This window comes from Calliopsis andreniformis, unplaced genomic scaffold (assembly GCF_051401765.1).
Source record: "Calliopsis andreniformis isolate RMS-2024a unplaced genomic scaffold, iyCalAndr_principal scaffold0022, whole genome shotgun sequence".
Taxonomy (NCBI): domain Eukaryota; kingdom Metazoa; phylum Arthropoda; class Insecta; order Hymenoptera; family Andrenidae; genus Calliopsis; species Calliopsis andreniformis.
In genome coordinates, this window is record NW_027480432.1 from 11,294,738 (window position 1) to 11,314,442 (window position 19,705).

General features: G+C 32.0%; 1 protein-coding gene across 1 annotated transcript in view; it reads right to left on the reverse strand.

Moving 5' to 3' along the window:
- Positions 1-19,300, reverse strand: part of LOC143187390 (lachesin) — a 184,277-nt gene extending 164,977 nt beyond the window's left edge. Inside the window, exon 1 of the mRNA XM_076391600.1 lies at positions 19,107-19,300. The gene's annotated coding sequence lies outside the window, so the exon portion shown is untranslated. The remainder of the gene's footprint in view (positions 1-19,106) is intronic.
- Between the last annotated feature and the right edge of the window lie 405 nt (positions 19,301-19,705).

Below are 19,705 nucleotides of genomic sequence, written 5' to 3' on the forward strand. Positions count from 1 at the left end.
GAAGGAAACTGAGTAGCTTCACTCTATACTATCTAGGCTACGCCGCTTCACTGACGTAACGAACGTTCAATCGCGTGGCTGATACATCAACTGGAATTTTCACATTTTTAACAACTTATTTTTCAGAAACAGGAAAGAATTGCGCTATACTATTTTGTAAAATTATTTTAAATAATCTATTCTATTTACTAAAAAATAGTCTGACTGATAGGAATACACGTGTCGATAGAAATTCGTTTCACAAACAAGATTCAAGAAAAATTAAAACGCTTGTTACTATATTTTCACGGATTTAAGTTCACGCAAAACAGAAGGTAGACTAAGGAAGCCTAAGAAAATCTTGTACATTTTACAAATTAATGAAAAAAGAGAAAGTAACAAACGAAAGTAAAGATAAATTGCTAGAGTTCGGAACTCGATCCGAGCAGGACTGAAAGAGAATTTCTACCGCTTGACACTACTTCTTATCACCAATTCAGTAATAAAATCAATTATACAGGGTGTTCCAGAAAGTTTAAGTAGTGGTAGAAGCGGAAAGGTAGTGATTCTACATGAAAAAATTAGTCGAAAGCATGGAACACAGTTTGTTGATACCGTGCTTTGCTTTCAAGGAAATTAAATTTGAATTTACGATCGAATACAAGCCCACGAGAGTACAGTTTTGGATGCTTGAAGAGTACACGATGTAAAGGGAGCACCCGCGTTCTCTACATTAAATGGTGCGTTTAGATTTTAGACCAAGCAAGCTTGTTCTTCCCCCTCCAACAAAATTCGAGTGACACGAGAGTTCTTTCGTTCATTTGTCGATTCTATGCATCCATAATGGTATTGAATTTCCCTGAAGTGGGAGAAGAATGAGCATTCGCTTGCTTGGTTTAAACGCACCATAACCTGGAAATATTCGCTTCTCCGAGTTTACCCCTCAATGCCTAAAACTGTACTTCGGTACTCTCGACTACAGCTGAAATTTAAAGTCCACGTTCTGGAAAACGAAGCACGATATCAACAAATTTTATTGCATATCTGCTCGTATTTTTTCAGATAGAATCTTACCATCTTTCCACTTGCACTACTAGCGCTGGGATACCCTGTACATTGATCGAATTCTTTGCTTTGTAAATAATTTAGTACTTGAAAATGGGAAAAAGGTACGCCTTACTACTTTGCATATTCTGAATGGTAGCTTCTACAACTGTAGCAAGTTAATCAAGAAACTCGGTGAAGAATTCCGATTATAAATTCTTTATTTTATATATTTCAATAACTGTATTTTAAAACTAAGTGATAAAGAATTGAGAAAGTAGGTATTAATTTATTACATACATTTTATATTTCTTTTCTGCTTGTTAATTTCAAAATAAACATGTTTCTAGGTACTGTATAATATTTCATAAACGTTTGGCACCTACTCATTGATAATTATTTGTTACATTCTAGTTTAGGTGGTGAGTCAAAAACAAAAGAAAAATGAAGAAATATAAACATACTATGTCAACCAGCTGCATTGGTTTCGAAATAATTAGAACATCATTTGCAATATATAAATAATTTTCAAATTTTTATTCTACTGAGAAATCAAGGAGCAAAATCATGAAATAACTTCCAAAAAATGGAAAATAACCCCGTCCTACAGCTGTCCGCGCTTGGCTTTTGATAAGTCAACGATTATAGTAAAGCAGCAAAAAGAAATATGAGTAGAGAGGAGAATTGTGAGCATAGCAAAGCGATGCATGTTCATTGTCAAGGGGAAATGAACGAGAAATGAAATACTATAATGAACAATTTTTCGTCAGTATCTCTCGAAATGTCTTTGTCAAAGCGTCAAAAACTCATGCGTGCAGGAAGTATTGCACATCTCGCTGCCATCCTCATTCCTCACTGCTTTACCTTAATCGTAGTCTAATGTAAAATCTTGGAAGGAAACATGGAAGGCGCAGCGGAATGGCATCATTGCATCTCGTACAATTTCCCTCCATTTCGTTTTCTCTTTTGGCGTCACAAATGATTAGCAAGCTCCATTAGGTCTGAATATTCTCAATAGAAAGAAATGTCTTGCAGCAAGATTGGCCAACTCAGTAGAGATTTCATTTAAAGGTGACGTCACGTCAAAATGTTTCGGCTAGATACTGACGTTTACTATGGAGATTTCGTAGAAAAAATTTGTGCCTAGTACGAAGCTATTACGTTCAAATCTTACAAAATCTTCATCAGCGTATCTTATAAAAAAACAAATAGGGTCTTCGACAACAGGTGTCAAGAATTTTGAGGGATGATCCTACATGGTAAAAAAGGACAAAAATCAAGAATGACAAAATTGTGTTTAAGGCTCCATTTTAGGATTATCAAATGTTGAGGAAACGCTTAAAATACGCGTGAAATGTCTCACTTGGAATTTATTCTGCTGCTAATGTACTCTGCTGCTAGCCAAATCAGACACAGAAATTAGAAGATTAAGTCTCAAGTGAGACATAAAAAAATAAGTAGAATAAATCCTAAGTCAGAAATAGCAAAACCAGCAGAATAAACTTTAAGCCATGCATAACAAAATCAGTAAACTAAATCCCAAACCAAACACAGCGAAGTCAGTAGAATAAGTTCAAAATCAAACATATCAATGCCAGTAGAATAAATCTTGAATGATACATAGCAAAATTAGTAGAATAAGTGCAAGTCAGACACATGTCACTGGAATTTTAAGCGTTTCCTTAATAATGAATAACTTTGAAACGAGGCGAAAAACTCATTTTTATCATTCTTGATTCTATTTTGACGCCTGTCGCCTGTTGTCGGACACTATATAACATTTCATTTAAAAAACAAGTCACGTTCCCTTCTCGAAAAATATTGCAAATATAAAAGAATTAGCGTGCACTATCATGGTTCCTATAAATGACATTAAAATTTGTTTTCCCTTTTATCTTTTTTAAATAGTTACCGTTTGCGAGAAAGAGACTGGTCTGCAAAGTGTCCCGTAATAAGTGAGCAATACTTCAGGGACTGATTCAACATCTAAAAGTAATAAAAAAAGTTCATACAAACATATGTCCTATTTGACCTTGTTTATAGGAGACGCTCAATATGACTACCTTGCATTTCAAAACATGTTTAGAGACGCCTCCTTGTCAATGTGACTACACTTCCATTACTCCATGATGTTCCTCGAATTTCTTCTAATCCTTGTTCAATTTTATATCAGAGTGTCTCAACACTTTTAATAGACATTTGTGTACATTATTGATTTCAAGTATCCTAGTATATCTCGTAAACAAGGTCAAATACGACATGTTTGATATGAACTTTATTTATTATTTTTAGGTTCTGCATTAGTCCCTGAAGAATTGCCCACTTATTATGGGACACACAATATATTATGTATACAGTACCGGACGAATATATCTCAAACACCTTTTACTGTAGTACATATTTGAATTAGGTACATCATTGATGTTTCATGAATTAATTAACATATAGGACAGAATATAATACGTGTCATTTTAACAGAACTAATAAACTGTGACAAAAAAATGTTTCAAATAATAAATAAAATTATGGATAACAAAAATAATCGATCACTATTAATATTTCACTAAAATCATATAAAAACAAATATTAGTATAATTTCAAAACGTAAATCGAGTAACATGATAACATTTAGTAGTATATGTTCTAGAATTGATGACATCTTTTTGGGTATAGATTCTAAAAGTTTTTGAATTTTGTCCCATTAAATACTCTGCGACTTTTGACGTATTATTTCTAATAATTCATTATTTTTTATATTTTTAAATTCCGTTTTGCGTGACCCCAAAAGGGCCCAATCAGATTTAAATCCACACTTTGAGGCAGCCACTCAGTTAGAGAAATTTTTTAATATTTGTTTTATTCCTGAGGTTCATAATTTCTTCTATCCAATATGATGCACCAATACATCACCAGAAAAACGTTCCCATATCCTTATACTGTCTCCTCCCACCTTCACTATGGAAATTTGATATCGAATATCAAATCTTCGATTCTTTTCTCGATGAATCCATCGAATTTCATCAGAATCGAATAACTGAAACTTACTTTCGTTACGAAAAAGAATGTAAGTCCAATCGACTATGCTCCAGTACATAGTTGATCTCGAGCAAACTTAAAACGAACCATTCTATCTTTTTTTTTTTTAACTAATGGATTCTTCACAACATATCATCCATGCAGCCTAAATATTCTTCAAGGTCCGAACACATTACTATCACGTCACGTAAACTGACGTTACATAACATAGTAAATCCATAGTATGAGCCAAGGTTTCTCTTTTCTTTTAGAACTATTTTACTATAATATGAAACAAATTTGTAACAAATATGTAACGTGATTCCACGTGACATGACAGTAATGTGTTCGCACCCTAGGCGAAGTTCGCACACCCACATGGAACTTCTCAGTCGATAACAGTTCCGTACGAATGTCCACAGCAGTTTTTAGTGGCTCTGCAATTGACAAATGACGAACCTTCCTGTCGTGCCTAATTATAATTTTTTTAGATCGACCACTCTATAATATGTATGCTAAAGAACCTCGTTGAGTAAATTGTATTTTTATCAAGTAAGTATACAGAATTTTCTCGTTATAGCTTTCTTGTTACTTCCGCTGTACTTTAAAATTATTCAATGTGAAAGAGCTTTATTAGAGTACATCGTCGTTCATGAATGTATTTTTTTACCTGTAATGGTTCTTTTTCTTTATTTAACTTATACAGCTAAGATTCGAAACAAACAGACAAATAAAGAAGGCAATCTTACAAAATTTTAATTAATATAAGTATAAGTACGCATGATCATACCGCAAGTATGGAGATTTCCGTTATTATTTTCTCATCGTTGCGACATTATTTGCAGGTGGAGAACTGAAGAAATGTCTCTGTATTTCAGAAACCTCCTTGGAGCAGTCGTTTTTTCTTTTTTAGTATTTTTCTGTTCCTTTATCAATTGAATTCCAATGGAACAATTAATCGTACAACTACTCAATGAGTTTGTCGTCTTTGATATTCGATTGTCTTCTCTCTGATCGATCGTAGGGCCGAAGATCATCGTTCATGATTCGCGACGCATGGTGGCGAGCGCGTACGCGTTAACATGTCGCTAGTGTCGCTATACGGCGAGAGAATTCGATTTATCGAATCCAACATAGCTAATTATGACTTCACAATCTGTGCAATGAACATTCGTTCACAAATTCTGATGAGACCAAAGTGGCATATTTTTCTTTTAGAATTATTGGCAAATTTTTGCCACGTACTATCCTAAAATAGATAATATAAAGATATAGGTAATGTAATCTTCTCAAGAAATTCATGCATTAGGTTACCATTTATGCTTTTAAATGAAATGTCCGAATACAAGCTAAGACCAAGACAGAGGCGTATTATCAACGAAGCTGAAATCAATGGAACTAAATTCGTTGAGAATTTCTATAACTCAAGTTCCAATGTATGGTTTGCTTGCAGGGATCTTCTTAGGGAATTCATTCTTACCACTTGCTGTCACAATTTTTAGGGTCAACATCGTTGATGATCCTAAATGCCAATGCAAATATCTCGAGCAGGATCTAAATCACTACATTTAGAAAATAGCTATTCAAAGAAAACAGAAATGAACTTATTCGGAAGCTATCCAAAGAAAAATTTCACATCCTTACACCATTGGTTATTACACCTTCTTGGTTAAACCACACGTTGTTCCTTAAACAGTATACATAAACACCTTAAAATACACATACTGCTACTTTAACTCTACATACTTGCCACACAACTCTAATTTCAACTGTAATAGCACTTGTAGCTAGATATACAGTCCCTGGCCAGTTTATTAGACGCACTATAAAATATCTGTAATTGTATATGTTGCACTAAATTATATACGATATTATTTACATTTACCCTCACGAATAATGATTTTTATATAGGAAATTTATGATACAGTTTTATTTCATATTTATTTTTTACATGTCGCCACATAATGTTAAGATATTGGCTGTGGAACATAAACAAGTACAAACTTATTTCATTTGCGTTGTTGCGTGCTACAAGTACTGACGTGTTTATATGGTTTTCTTGAATGTATTTATTTGTCTTTCAGGATTAAACTACACGGTAGTTTGTTTATTGTGTGTGCAGCACGTGGCAAAAGGTGGCTCTACAAAATATTAATATTTTATACTGTAAATTTCAATATTCTTTAAAATTTAATAAACACATACTTTTTCTATAAATATGATGTCTTATTTGTGTTAAGAACTAGATAATTAAGTATATTATACATACAAATTAAATAACTGTATCTATTAATAAGTTCTAAAACTGTAAAACACCCGATAATTAAGATTTTACATAGAATCTATAGTGCGTCTAATAATATGGCCAGGGACTGTAAGTTCTTTTTTGTCTATACCATGTATTCATATTGTTACTGTGCACAGCAATGTGTACTTCGCACATAACCCTGAATAGAGTTCCTAACGTGAATAAAAAAGGAGAAAAAGCATCCGAATAGATTATATTTTGTAAAATGTAGGATCCACTGTGTAATCTTTATGCAAGCTAACGTGGAATTAATAGAAAATAATTCGCGTGGTGAAATTTTCATAACACCACTATGACAACAAATACAATGAAAAACGTCTCTGTCCGAATTCATTTGTCCAGTACTGTAATGCCAGAGATTGGTTTTATTTTGTTATATTGTATGCATGAACATAAAACAATAAAATATTTTATAATAAGAATACGTAGCTGTTTGTTTAGACAATACAGTAACAGGACGCAGTTTTTACGTAAAAATATCTCATCCGGCATTAAGGTATCAACTTTGCATTATTTTCTCACGAGAATTTTTAAAGACACATTTTTATTTTAACATAGTTGAATATATTTTTGTTAATTTTAATATATAATTTTAAGAGGAAAATTGCCAGTGTACATATCTTATAACATGTAAACAATTTGCGCCGTATGACAAGCTACACTCAGCAAAAGAATTAAGGAATCACCTCTACGAAGCCGAAAAATGGGGCCAAGTTCAAATAGACATAACTTTGACAAAAATGGTCGAATTGATAATACGAAAAAGTCGTTTAAAAACGTGAAATCTCTACTTTTGCATACTGTTTTCAGATTTTAGTATATAGGAGTAGATATGAAAGTAAAAAAATATTATTACTTAGATTTTTTACTTTTATTATGAGATTTTGCCTATGTAATATATTTCATAAATTTGTTGGTAAGAAAACTTAACACAATCATTCTTACAATTTAATCCAATGGTCCGCCTGGAAAACCAAAGGTCACAATTGTAAAAGAACTACTTGTCTAACATTTTATATTATATTTTGGAAAAAATCAAGTATATTATCTTGAAAGCATAAATAGTAACATTTTTTCCCGCTATTTCTTAAATATTCAAAATGTCTTATTACCAGTCTACAGTAAAAAACATTTCAGTGGTCAAAATTCGGCAACTTTCCCCTATATTTGTATTTGTATTCAGAAAATGTATTACTTATAATATGCTAAAATACTGACATTCTAAAATCTGACACATTGGAATTGAGAGAAGATCTCGAATTTCGCGAATTTCGAGATCCCGTCTGACAATGCTAAATTTAATTACTGCTGTCTCTTATACGACAGCTTTCAATAAATAAATCGAAATGTCATATTTCATATAAAAAAGTAGTTAATTTCTTTCTTTATTATCTCATTCTTGCCCAAATGATATCGTGCGTGATTTTAGTTTTTAAAAAATCTCACCATTTTGTGGTAAATACTTTTATAAGTACGTATAGAACACAAAATATCATTTTTCTATCCTAACCTAACATGTTGTGTTTTAGCTACTGATTGATAGTTTTGAAAAATCTGTTTCAATACAGTCATTTGGACATCATGTATGTGTAGAATAATAGGAATAATAAAAACAGTGCTGTTATATCTGTCATTTACAACTTATTATTTATATATATATATTTTTATTATATATATATTACATATATATATATATATATGTAAACAAAAAGTAATTATGCATGTATACATAGCTACATGAATGCAACTTTCGATCTTTTAATCTCTTTCATCTGTTGTCAAACACCTTGTATACCCAGCATAAGAAATTACCAACGGAACGTAAAAGTAACGAGCTTTTTAAGTAACGTAAATTAATATTTACGTTTGAATACGAAAATATAACTCGGTATGATACGCGAGTCTTTAAGAAATATTAATGTTCAGATGCAAATACATTAAATTTGTTTTTCCATTGGATATAAAAATGAGGAAAAACTATAGGATTTCATTTTAGAAAATACTGATGACTTTTTTTAAAAATCTTCTTTTTTATCTCATTTTATTATATCCTAATCTCATTTTATTATACAACAATAAATACGGCAGATATTTAGATATTTAGGTCATTTCATTTAACTGGTCCACTCTGTATAGTTACAAGTCCCATTGGGCCGCGATTCCCAATCCATTTCGGGAATCCTCGCGTCAGCAGTTTGTCGTTCGTCCAAGTACCGAGCATTCTCGGTTCCCAATTCATCATAAGTACTTCACACTATTTTCCAACAGTTCTTACACAAGTATACATTCAGGGTAGTAAAAAAAGGGTCCAAGACTTGAAGGATTTATAGTGCTCATCAAGAGGAACAAAAAATGTCTAGACAATACAGGGCATCCATTCAAAAAGTTTATATTAAAATATCTCATTTTATACTTTCAAGCGTCAAGCACTTAAAATAATTTTATACGTCTACATTATATCTATTTCCTTTATAGAGTACTCTTTCTTTTGTACTTTTCCTTTTGTACACGCCACTCTGAGATATTACTTGATCTTTTCATGTACATTAAAGGGATCATTCTGTGTATATTAAGTAAATAAAATGAAATAAGTCTCTAAAGTAATGCATTCCCGAGAAAAATGGTAAATACAAAAATTTCTTCGTTTCAAAGGGGAAAAATACAACTGTCGTTTTCATTTTTTATTTATTGAGCATTTTTAAGGTTATTTGGAGGTTAACTTTGTTATTTTTATTATTTACGGAAATTCAATATTGCAAATGAGTCTCTTCACAAAAAATTGAATGTAAACAGAAAAATTGATTTCGAAGTATCAGTTCAAGGTCAATCTGACCTCACTCCATTAGATTTCTTCCTATGAAGTCATTTAAAAACAATAGTCTAGTCATCGCCGATAAATAATATGTTGGATTTACGACAATGAATAGCAGGTGCGTGTTGTACAATACAAGAACACAGAAGGAGCCACAGGAACATTTGAAAATATACGACGGTCCATCATGCGTGGATCTGAGATGTGTATTTAAATGGAAGGAGGACGTATCTAGCACCTGTTGTGACGAGAAAGGTTTGCATTATTAATGAGATATGTAATCTTTGAACTGGTACACCTCTCAATCTTGGACTGATATACTTTTAAACTTCTAATAAATCAATTCCTATTTATATTCAATGTATTGCAAAGCGATTTACGTACGATACCAAATGTTTGCAAATAACAAAAATGTTTTCGCTGAAAGGATTGACTGTCTAACCTATATTGATTAAACTTTTTTGTTTCCCTTAGTGAATACTATAAGCCCTCGATGTTTTGGACTCTGTCTTTTCCTACCCTGTATACAGGGTGTTCAACGACAGGTGTCAGAAATTTTAAGAGACGATTCTCCGCGCTGCAACAAGACGAAAATGCGTTTTTCACTAGCTTCAGAGTTATTCATTTTTTACAAAATGCCTAAAATTCGTGTAATGTGGCTTGTATCCGACTTAGGACTTGTTGTACTAATTATTGTGTATTTAACTTTGAACTTATTTTATTGGTTTTGTTGTGTCTGATTTGAGACCGATTCTACTGGATTTACTATGTCTGACTTAAGACTTATTCTACTACTTTTAGTGTGCTGAATGTAGAACTTATTCTACTGATTTTTCTGCGTTTCATGTAGCTACTATAAGCCGACAGTAGAATGAATCCTAAGTCAGACACATTTCACGCGAATTATCAGGTGTTTTCTCAACGATACTAAAAGGAATTTTAACGATACTAAAAAGGAGTCTTAACCATAGTCTTGCCATCACCCCTTAAATTTTCTAACACCTGTCATTGAACACCCTATATACGTATTTATACACAAGTAATAGAGCTTTCAGATTCCACGTATCACTCTTAAACAATGGCTCTACTGCTGACAAAAAATCAATCAACCTGTTGGTCTTCCTGCCGTTATCTTCTCATTCTATTTTACGAGCATCACTAGTCCTTGTGCCTTTAGCTAGTGATTGTAAGGATATTATAATTTCATACAAAGCAGCAAAGTTAAGATCGAATCACTTAACAACCTTAATATTTTAATTTGAATATCTTTAAATAAAGTTACAATACAAGGTGAGTCATGTAATTAGGATTGATTATACCTTGAATTTGGTAACAGATAGAAAAAAAACTGTAGAAGGAGAAGTTGAATGGTATAATAGTGTCCATTTTTCTATCGCTTTATTTTTTTCATAAGTGCAACGATGCACTTGAAAAATGCAAATGCACATTTGTTTAAAAGGAATCACATACTTTTTTCTTTTTTTGCTTATACGATTCCTCCAGTCATTTTGTGTAAAAAAGTATTAGAGTACCATGATTAAGAAACCAATATTTCGTGAGCTATTTTACATTTTGTATAATTCATTTACTTATAAGAAGTTTACATTTGGACAATGTAATTTAATTCGTTCTTCTAGGTCTTCTACACAAACGAATTGGTCGAAAATGTACTTCATCTTTGAGATAGCTCAAAATAAAGAATATGAAATATCTCACGAAATATTAATTTCTTTAACATAGTACACTTATACTTTTCAATAGAAAACAACACAAGGTATCGACATTAGTAAAACAAGATATGAGATTCTATTAAAAAAAAGTGCATTTACATTTTCGAGACGCATCGTTGCACTTATGAAAAAAGTAAAGTAATAGAAAAATGGACATCATCGTACCATTCACTTTTTCCCCTTACAGGTCTCTTCTATCTATTATTAAATTCAAAGTATAACTCGTCCCAGTCGTGTGACTCACCCTGTATACCGAAGTAGATGCATCCTATACTCCGAATTTGAAGATACAGTTCCTACAACAAAATCAAATATTTAACAGAATTAGTAAATTAATTTAATTATGTAGCAAGATAATAAAATACAGAGAGCTAAAATCTCGAAATTTACCAAATAGAGGACCTTTCTAACGCTCGCAGCGGGCGCATAATTAATAAACGCAGCCTCAGGCAGACCGCGGAAAATGTGTAAAAGTAATTAATTTCTCCAGTCACATGTGATGAGGAAACAGGTCGATTAACCTTGCTAGTGGCCAGTCAGGGCAAAAGTGTTTAATTCCTAATAGTTCCCCATGTGCTTAATACCCGCGTCAATATTCGATGCCCCGCCGTTAACGAGTTTCGTTAACGACGCGTTGCGCCATAACACTCGATTAGCTACTTATTACTACGTTTAACGTACTAAATAGTTTTATTTCTCTTTTTCAACTTCCATTCCTACTTGTGTATTCCACAGACGAAACCATAATAAAAGTATCTAGTAGTTTAAGACATCTTACAAGGTCCATTAAAATCGGTAACATTATAAACGTTGTTTAGATCCTCAATTACATTCCAACAGATGAAAACAATTTATACTGTCGTAAAGTTAAACGTCTAAATGCTTACGCGACTGATAAATATTCTCCATTATAAATATTATACATACAGTATTTTTATTTTTTATTTTTTAATCTTATAGCTAAGTTATAAGTTCGTTAAATTTAATTCTAATATCGAATTTAATTCTATTATTTAATATTCAAATAACTTGAATTTTATTATACAGCCAATATTTGTCTTATATTGTTTATTCGATACATTTTTGTATTTAACTTACGCACAGGGTGTGCTGTTTAAATAAGAACAGTATCGATAGAGTGATAGGGGAGATATGAAGATTAAATTTATTGATTTCAATGGAATCATGTATTTTTCCATTCATAATATGCAACATTATTTGAAACAAATTCAACGAGATGTTATACGATATAATTCCACGGTGGAACCCGAATGCGAAGCAAACACCAATTTTATATTTAAAAAATATATTTCAGTGAATGTAAATTAATACACACGAACTAACAAACTCAGACTTCGTTCCAACGTGGTGCAAACGTACAGTATCAAATCTAGCCAAGATGTATCACACACAAGTTTAAGGAGTCTTACTTATCCTAATACTTTCGATGAGGAATGAAAACTTTAATTCTTAGCTACAAAGTGACTGAAAGAACTTTCTCCAGAATTTGGACTTTGCTGGGATAGGATAAACTTGTACCGAAAACAGTAGTGTATAAGTTGGATCGATCATATAACGCTTATCGGGTGAGTCCTACATTTGCTAACAAGATGTTCGTTATCTAGCAGTAGACCACATCATAAATTAAATCGGAAAAGTCAGGTAAGTGCAATTCATGAGTCGATCAAGCTAAACCTTGCATGAATATCATACCAGATCGATTCGATTTTTGATTAATTGTGATTTTGAACGAATCTCTGGCCAAGCCCTACGTGACTTTTTGACTGCATCTCATAAAGAAACCGAGCATCTTATCTTCACTTGTATCTCGTAGATTTGTACCTTTTTCTTCGGACAATGAATGTAAGGACTGCCTTTAGTAAGCTACGAAGTCGAAAAATAGGTCCAGTTTCTAATATTAGTGTATTTGTATTAGATTATTAGTGTCTTTAGTTACACTCAGTTTATGAATTAAATTTTAATTATACTTAGGTATACTCACTGGTCACTGTGTAAGTATGTAAATGCGTGAAAATATCGTTAAGTATTAAAGAAAGAACAAAACTAGTTCTTCTGTGGGGTAAAGGACACTTATCCTAAACTGAAGTGAGACTTGAATTTCATAGACAATTTTGGAATAGACCAACACCGTTAGTGTCAATGATACACAAAATTGTAATATTAGTTAGAAAGACTGGAAGTACTATACAGTAAAAACACCAAGTTCGTAGGTGATCAAAGCACGTGGTTCAACTTGCCTGGCAACATATGAACCGCACTGACAGAACTCATCCGATTTAATTTATAACAGGTCACTACATAGAATGATATCATATGGCGCCTTGTTGCATTCTTCTCAAAAAATGCTATCATATTATGAATAAAAAAATATACAGGTTGGCAACAGGTATTAGAAATTTTAAGAGATGTTTCTACATGCTAAAATAAAGCGAAAATGAAGATTGAAGAAATTATGTTTAGGGATTCATTTCCGCGTTGTTAATTGATAATAAAACACATAAAATAAAATGTGTAAGATAAATCAGTAAAATAAATCTTAAACCAGATTAAATAAAATCAGTAGAATAAGTTCGAACTCAGTAAAATAAGTTCGAAGCCAGATAAAGCGAACTCAGGAGAAAAAATTCGAAACCAGATAGGTAGAACGAACTCAGTAGAATAAGTTCGAAGCTAGATACAGCGAACTCAACAGAATAAGTTCGAAGCCAGATAAAGCGAGATCAGTAGAATAAGTTCGAAGTCAAATACAGTGAAGTCAGTAGAATAAAATCCAAATCAAACACAGCGAAATCAATAGAATATGTCCCGAGTCAGACACATTTCACGTCTATTTCAAATACCTTCGCGACAATTTAATGTTTCGGAAACAAAGCTCCTAACGCAAATTCTTCTCTCTCCATTTTAGTCTTAGTTTAGCATGTATAATTACTAAAGAAATCAGTTTAACCTTCAAATTTCTCTCACCATTTCTTCTACATAAAAAATACTTATACCACATAATGTGCCACTTCAAAACAAACGACATTCATAGAAAATTTTTTTCAGAACTTTAATTATTCGTAAGATATTCCACGGTTTTCATTTAAACCTCAAATCCTGTACATATATTTATCTTAATATACTACATACTTATTATCTTATTACATCTTTGCTTCTTACTCTACATTCTATTCCCTATGGGTTTTCCTAAATATATCTCATAAGAGAAGTATCCAAAATCAAATTTCGAATTTGTTGAACTTTCGCAAGGTTTTTACATTAGCTAGAAATACTCGACAAGTATGTATATTTTGTATCGGCAGTTGAAAACCGTACTTAAGGTTAGGCGTCAAAATTATTGGGAATAGAAGAAATGTTAAAATTGGATGACCAATTGAATTTACTGTTAAAACATATAGGTATTGAAAAATGACAACGATATGCCCATTTTTCAATGATATATTATGTTAATCGATTATTTTGTAAATTCGTCTCAGGTACTGTGCACTAAAATACAAAATACAGGAAAAATAGGTACATAGGTTTTTGGAAATTTAATAATAATTGATAATTGGCAACAACAGAAATAATTGATAATTGGCAACAACAGAAATACTGTAATAGATATAAATTGTCCCCCAGTACTGACCAGTTGTTTGATTCGTAGATTTTTAGTTCAGTGATTACTAATATTAGGAGATATTAGTGAAAGAAATTTAAACGTTGATACCTCAGCGACTCCCATCTTTCTCTACATCATTTTCAAATATGTATAAGATGGATCGGAAAACAGGAAAACTCTTTTAAATAATTCTTTATGCATTATAAAGCATGTACGAATTATTTCACCTAGAAAACGCATGCATTCTAATTCTGTAATTTTCATTTGCGTTTGCACAATACTTTTCCAGGCAAAAATGCACCATCGCTGAGGGATTAATATAGAATACTTTTATCCAAAATCTGCTTTCACGTCTGTACATTCAACCTGTCCTGTCCAATCTTTACATCGGATGCACTGCACCAAATCCTTCCTCGAATGATAATTAGATAATTACTTAACTCTCGTATTTTAAACAAATTTGATTAAATCTTATTTCTAAATTACTATCCTCACTTGTAAGTAATTATTTTAACGAATAATATTAGTAATTATGCTAAAAATATTGCTAGAATAAATTATTTTAGTAAAAGATAGAGATCCCGATACTATACGTGTATTCAAGATACACATGTACCCGTGTACTAAACTTGAGTATTTTAATTTCACGTATACAGGTGAAATGGGGATATCTAGTAACAAATATAAAAAGCTGGATTTCTTAAAACTAATTATTTGTAGGTTAACACGCCAATGCAGAACAGGGTCTAATTAGGCCACATCAATTGTCAATCAGAAAATGAGATCTTCCATGTGCAAAGATCTCGATGACAATGTATTAATGGCGTGTTCACTATATTGTTTAATTAATAATGCGTGCGGTATTCACTCGAGTTTGCTACTTTCGAAACCAGATTTACGTAGTACCATCGAGTGGTTCTATCGTTGTTCGACAACGACATCGGGCTCTCAATTTCCGTCCGTAGGTAATCGTGATAGGGAACCTGCACAAGGTATACGGCTTAAAGCGAACTCCTTGCCGATAGTTAATTATTGCCGAGCAGAACTGATTTGCAAGTACGTCGTTTATAATCCACTTAAGTCCTAATCGAATCCTGACCGGAACCGTTGCCAACAGACAATCGGATTCTATGATTCGCCATGTATTGAACTAGGATCGAACATATGTACGTGTATGTTTCTTACCTTTATACGTCATATTTATGAAAATGGGCAATCGTTTTCCAAGAAACTAACAAACGTTCGATAAAAAATTGACCTCCATGCGAAGTGATTGCTGAAATTCTTTCTAATTTTTATCTAGTTTGTAATTGAGGTTATCTCCAAAGAACAAAAATATTTATACTTATTTCGAATATAGAAAGTTACCTAAGCATTAATCAAATGCTCTGGTACTAAAATTTTTAAAAATTCAAGAAATAAATCGGTTTCTGTTTCTTAACATTGCTTTCATTTTTTTAATTTTTCGTGTATTATCCGTGTTTCATTGTAGCACTTCCCTTATTGTTATCTTATCTGCATTTAAAAACTTATACAGTTGTTTTGCAGCGATTTGTTCATTTCTATTCAATCATGATAAAGATCTTTGTCTATTGTTATGCATTATTTACTTACTTCTTACCATACGTAATTATAAAATCAGGAGAAAATTCAGTTTGACATAATTGAAATTAAAAACACTGTAAAAAACTTAGTTTGCTTATTTACTACCAATAATTCTTACATCAACAACATTAACACATTCCATGCCAAGCCATTTTTATGTGATTTGCTTTCCAAGTCACGTAGCTTACCGATGACCCACACAGTATCTTCATTATATTTATTAAATAAATTGTATTTCGTAATGATATCAAAAACTATTTCATAATGTTTACGCTTATCATAAATAGAACACTAAATGGCCTGAAAGACAGTTTCAGCATAGGTCACCAAGTCACCGATTACTAGAGATGTCACACCTAGTTATATTTATTATGGTCTAAGGATCATATCTTAATAAATAAAGCAACTTCATAGTACGTAGGTAAATTTTAAAACACAAAATCTCTCACATTGACACAGTCTGCATCACAGACTCACACACACGCCATCTATCTCTGTCTCACAACAGTATTTGATGGCGATTAACCGGTTATTTAACCAGATTTATTACTATTCGATAATCGATTATTAACATTCGATAACAGATTAATTACTTTTTTGGTAGATATCGAAACGCAACTGAAGTCATTGATTCAATAGCTCGAATGCTAAATTGATCCACTTCATAAAACAGAAAGCAGAGGAAAAGGATGATACGATCATTAATATATTTTAAAATTCAGCTTGAAGTAAACAACCAAAGTCAACTACTATAGTGGATTGTTTTAGGGAGAATTGGTTTTGTTTCTAAAATATTGAATTCTTGACTCAGAACTTAAAATTTGTCAAAATGGCTTCAAAAATATATTAGATGTTGTTTGCAAATCGTAAAAAGTGGAGTTGATTAATTTGATCCTCTTGAGGAGTTCATTTATTGCATAGTATGTACATATATAAAAATGTAATTCTCGACTGGTTAATTGTTACAATTATTTACAACTAGACAAATGTGAATCAGAAAAAATACCTTCATTTATTTTTGTACATTACCATTTTGTTTAAACAATTCATATAATTCACAAAAATATTGCAATTAATTGAGCCACAGGGATTTTTTTGTACTATTCTCTACGAGCAAAAAAATGCATCAGTTAACCGCTTAACCTGTTAGCTACTATGAAAATGATCGAAAAACCGATTATTAAAAAAATTCGATTATTAAATATTCCCACAAGTGACCCACGCGACACGAAGTTTCTGACTTTACTAATTTCCAATAATTCTTAAACATTAATTATATGACCTTTACTAATCTCTGGGACATTTCATAAGTTTCTTCGACGAATGTTAGCTTTCATCCAATGTTGCAAAAGTTCAAAATGCGACAAACGTTTTCATTTTCACAATACTTTATACCAAGAGTTTCTCAAATCAATTGCTAAGTCTGTCAGAGACGATCTTTCCATTAATCGGTCATTTATTCGTTTGCTGTCTCATTTAAACTAATTACTGTACAAAATTGGAAAGAAATCCCGCGAAAGAAATACGGGTCTAATTAGTTAGAGTAGAGGGATTCCCATCTCGTCTCACACACATTTTTGGTTGTCACGTAGAAAAGAGGTGGCATGAATGAGACAAAATAACAAAAAAAAAAAACACTAAACGACCATTCTAGTTCTAATTTATACCACTTAGAAAAATCAGTTATTTTATTATAATAGTGCATAGTACCAGTAAGCTTCTTTCTACATTTGCCAGCTTTATTTTTTATTTTTTAAAAAAGTGCATTTAGCCTCATTTATAAATTGATTGTATTTCTTTAAGCATTTCAGTTATAATATTATTGACTTTTTCTTGGATTACATAAATATCACAATCTTACTGCATTAAGTTTTACATTAAACCTGTGTGTTCAAAAATAAAAAATAATTCTTTTGATAAAAAGGTAAAACTATCCACAGTCGCGAAATATTAATAGCAAAATTAAAAAACAATTCCGTTTAGGTAACAGTACCTTGATAATTATAAAATTCAACATAATATAAATATAACTTCATCGTAGGAAGGATCGCCATTTTTGAGATAATTACAATGTTCCATTTAATAAGAATCCCATTCATACAACTTCTCCCTTACTCGTGTATGAAGTCATAATTGTAGCAATATGTTTACCTTGTAGATATATAATATTGAACTGCTAAATTGAACTTTATTGTTGATTTTTATACGTAGGTACAGGTATCAACAAAACATACGAAATAGGATCGCGAAAATGATATCACATTTTTAAAGAAGAAATGTTTGTGTAATAACGAATTAGAAGAAGGTACAATACTTTTCTTAAATTAATACTGTATTTATCTTCTTTTGCTCTCAACCACTTCAATTGTTAATTTTGGCAAAAAATTAAGCCTCTATAGGCCGAATTTTTGTTTTAAATATAGACAGTTTGCACAGCTTTCGTTTTGGTATTTCTTTATTTTACTCTTAGCAACCGTCATGAATATTGGTATTGGTTGTCTCGAAGAAATTATAGAATTTTTCCGAAATTCTCATGAAAAAAAGCTAAAATTATTTGATAAAATATTGATAAGTTAACATGTGACCTGAAGGTTACACGGGCCCATAGAGGGTTAAACAATTCGCGACTATAATTTTTTTCAAAATTACACTATTCTTATTTAAGATACTTTTTAAATTCATTAAATTTTCAAACTGTCAATTGCTTTTATAAACTACTCAAGAAAATGTACCAATCAGTTTTGAATGACCTTCAAATTAGGAATATACTTATGCTAGTCAGTTCAAAAATGCAATAGTGCCATATGAAAAATAATCTTGAACAATTTTGATCAAATAAACTGCCCGATTATCCTGCTGAGGAATGCAATTATTGTCAGCGATGCGTACTGTACATATCCTCATTTGTTGTACTAAATTTCGGTAAGTAGCGCCATTCATTCGACCTCGAATATATATGATGTCAGTTTTTGCATCGTAACTAATACTTACCCAAATCGTTGTAGTTCATCCACTCAATCAACGCTACACTTTTTTCAATTCTTCTTTTGTAAGCAACAAAGTACACTTAGCACACAAGTCGCTGGGTAACCACTACTACGTGTAAGGAATAAAGTACACTTAGCACACACGTCGCTGGGTAACCACTAGTACGTATATCAACTGGTGAATTTACTGCTGTCGCGATGAGTCAAAGTCAATGGGTCGGTCTAATCACTCTGAGCAACGCCTTCTATAACCCAACGTAAGCAAACCAGGTAGTCGCTAGAGCAGCGTGGAGGGGTTGTCCCTTTTTTTTCCGCAGCGATGATTCCTAGATAGCACACGACGTCTTGAAGACGTCTGTTTTATGTTCATTTTATGCCTGATCGTCTTACGACATAATTTAGACGTCTTAAAAACATCCAAGAACGTACATCTTAACACGTTGAGCGCTATGTCAGCCATCGGTGGCTGACACTAGACTTTCCGTTTAGGCCGCGTCACCCATCGGTGGCTGACAGCGTGTAACATGAGAACTATAAAATTTTACACTATTTTACGGAATTACAGAAAATTTATTTAAAATTTATTTAATTTGGTATCATTAC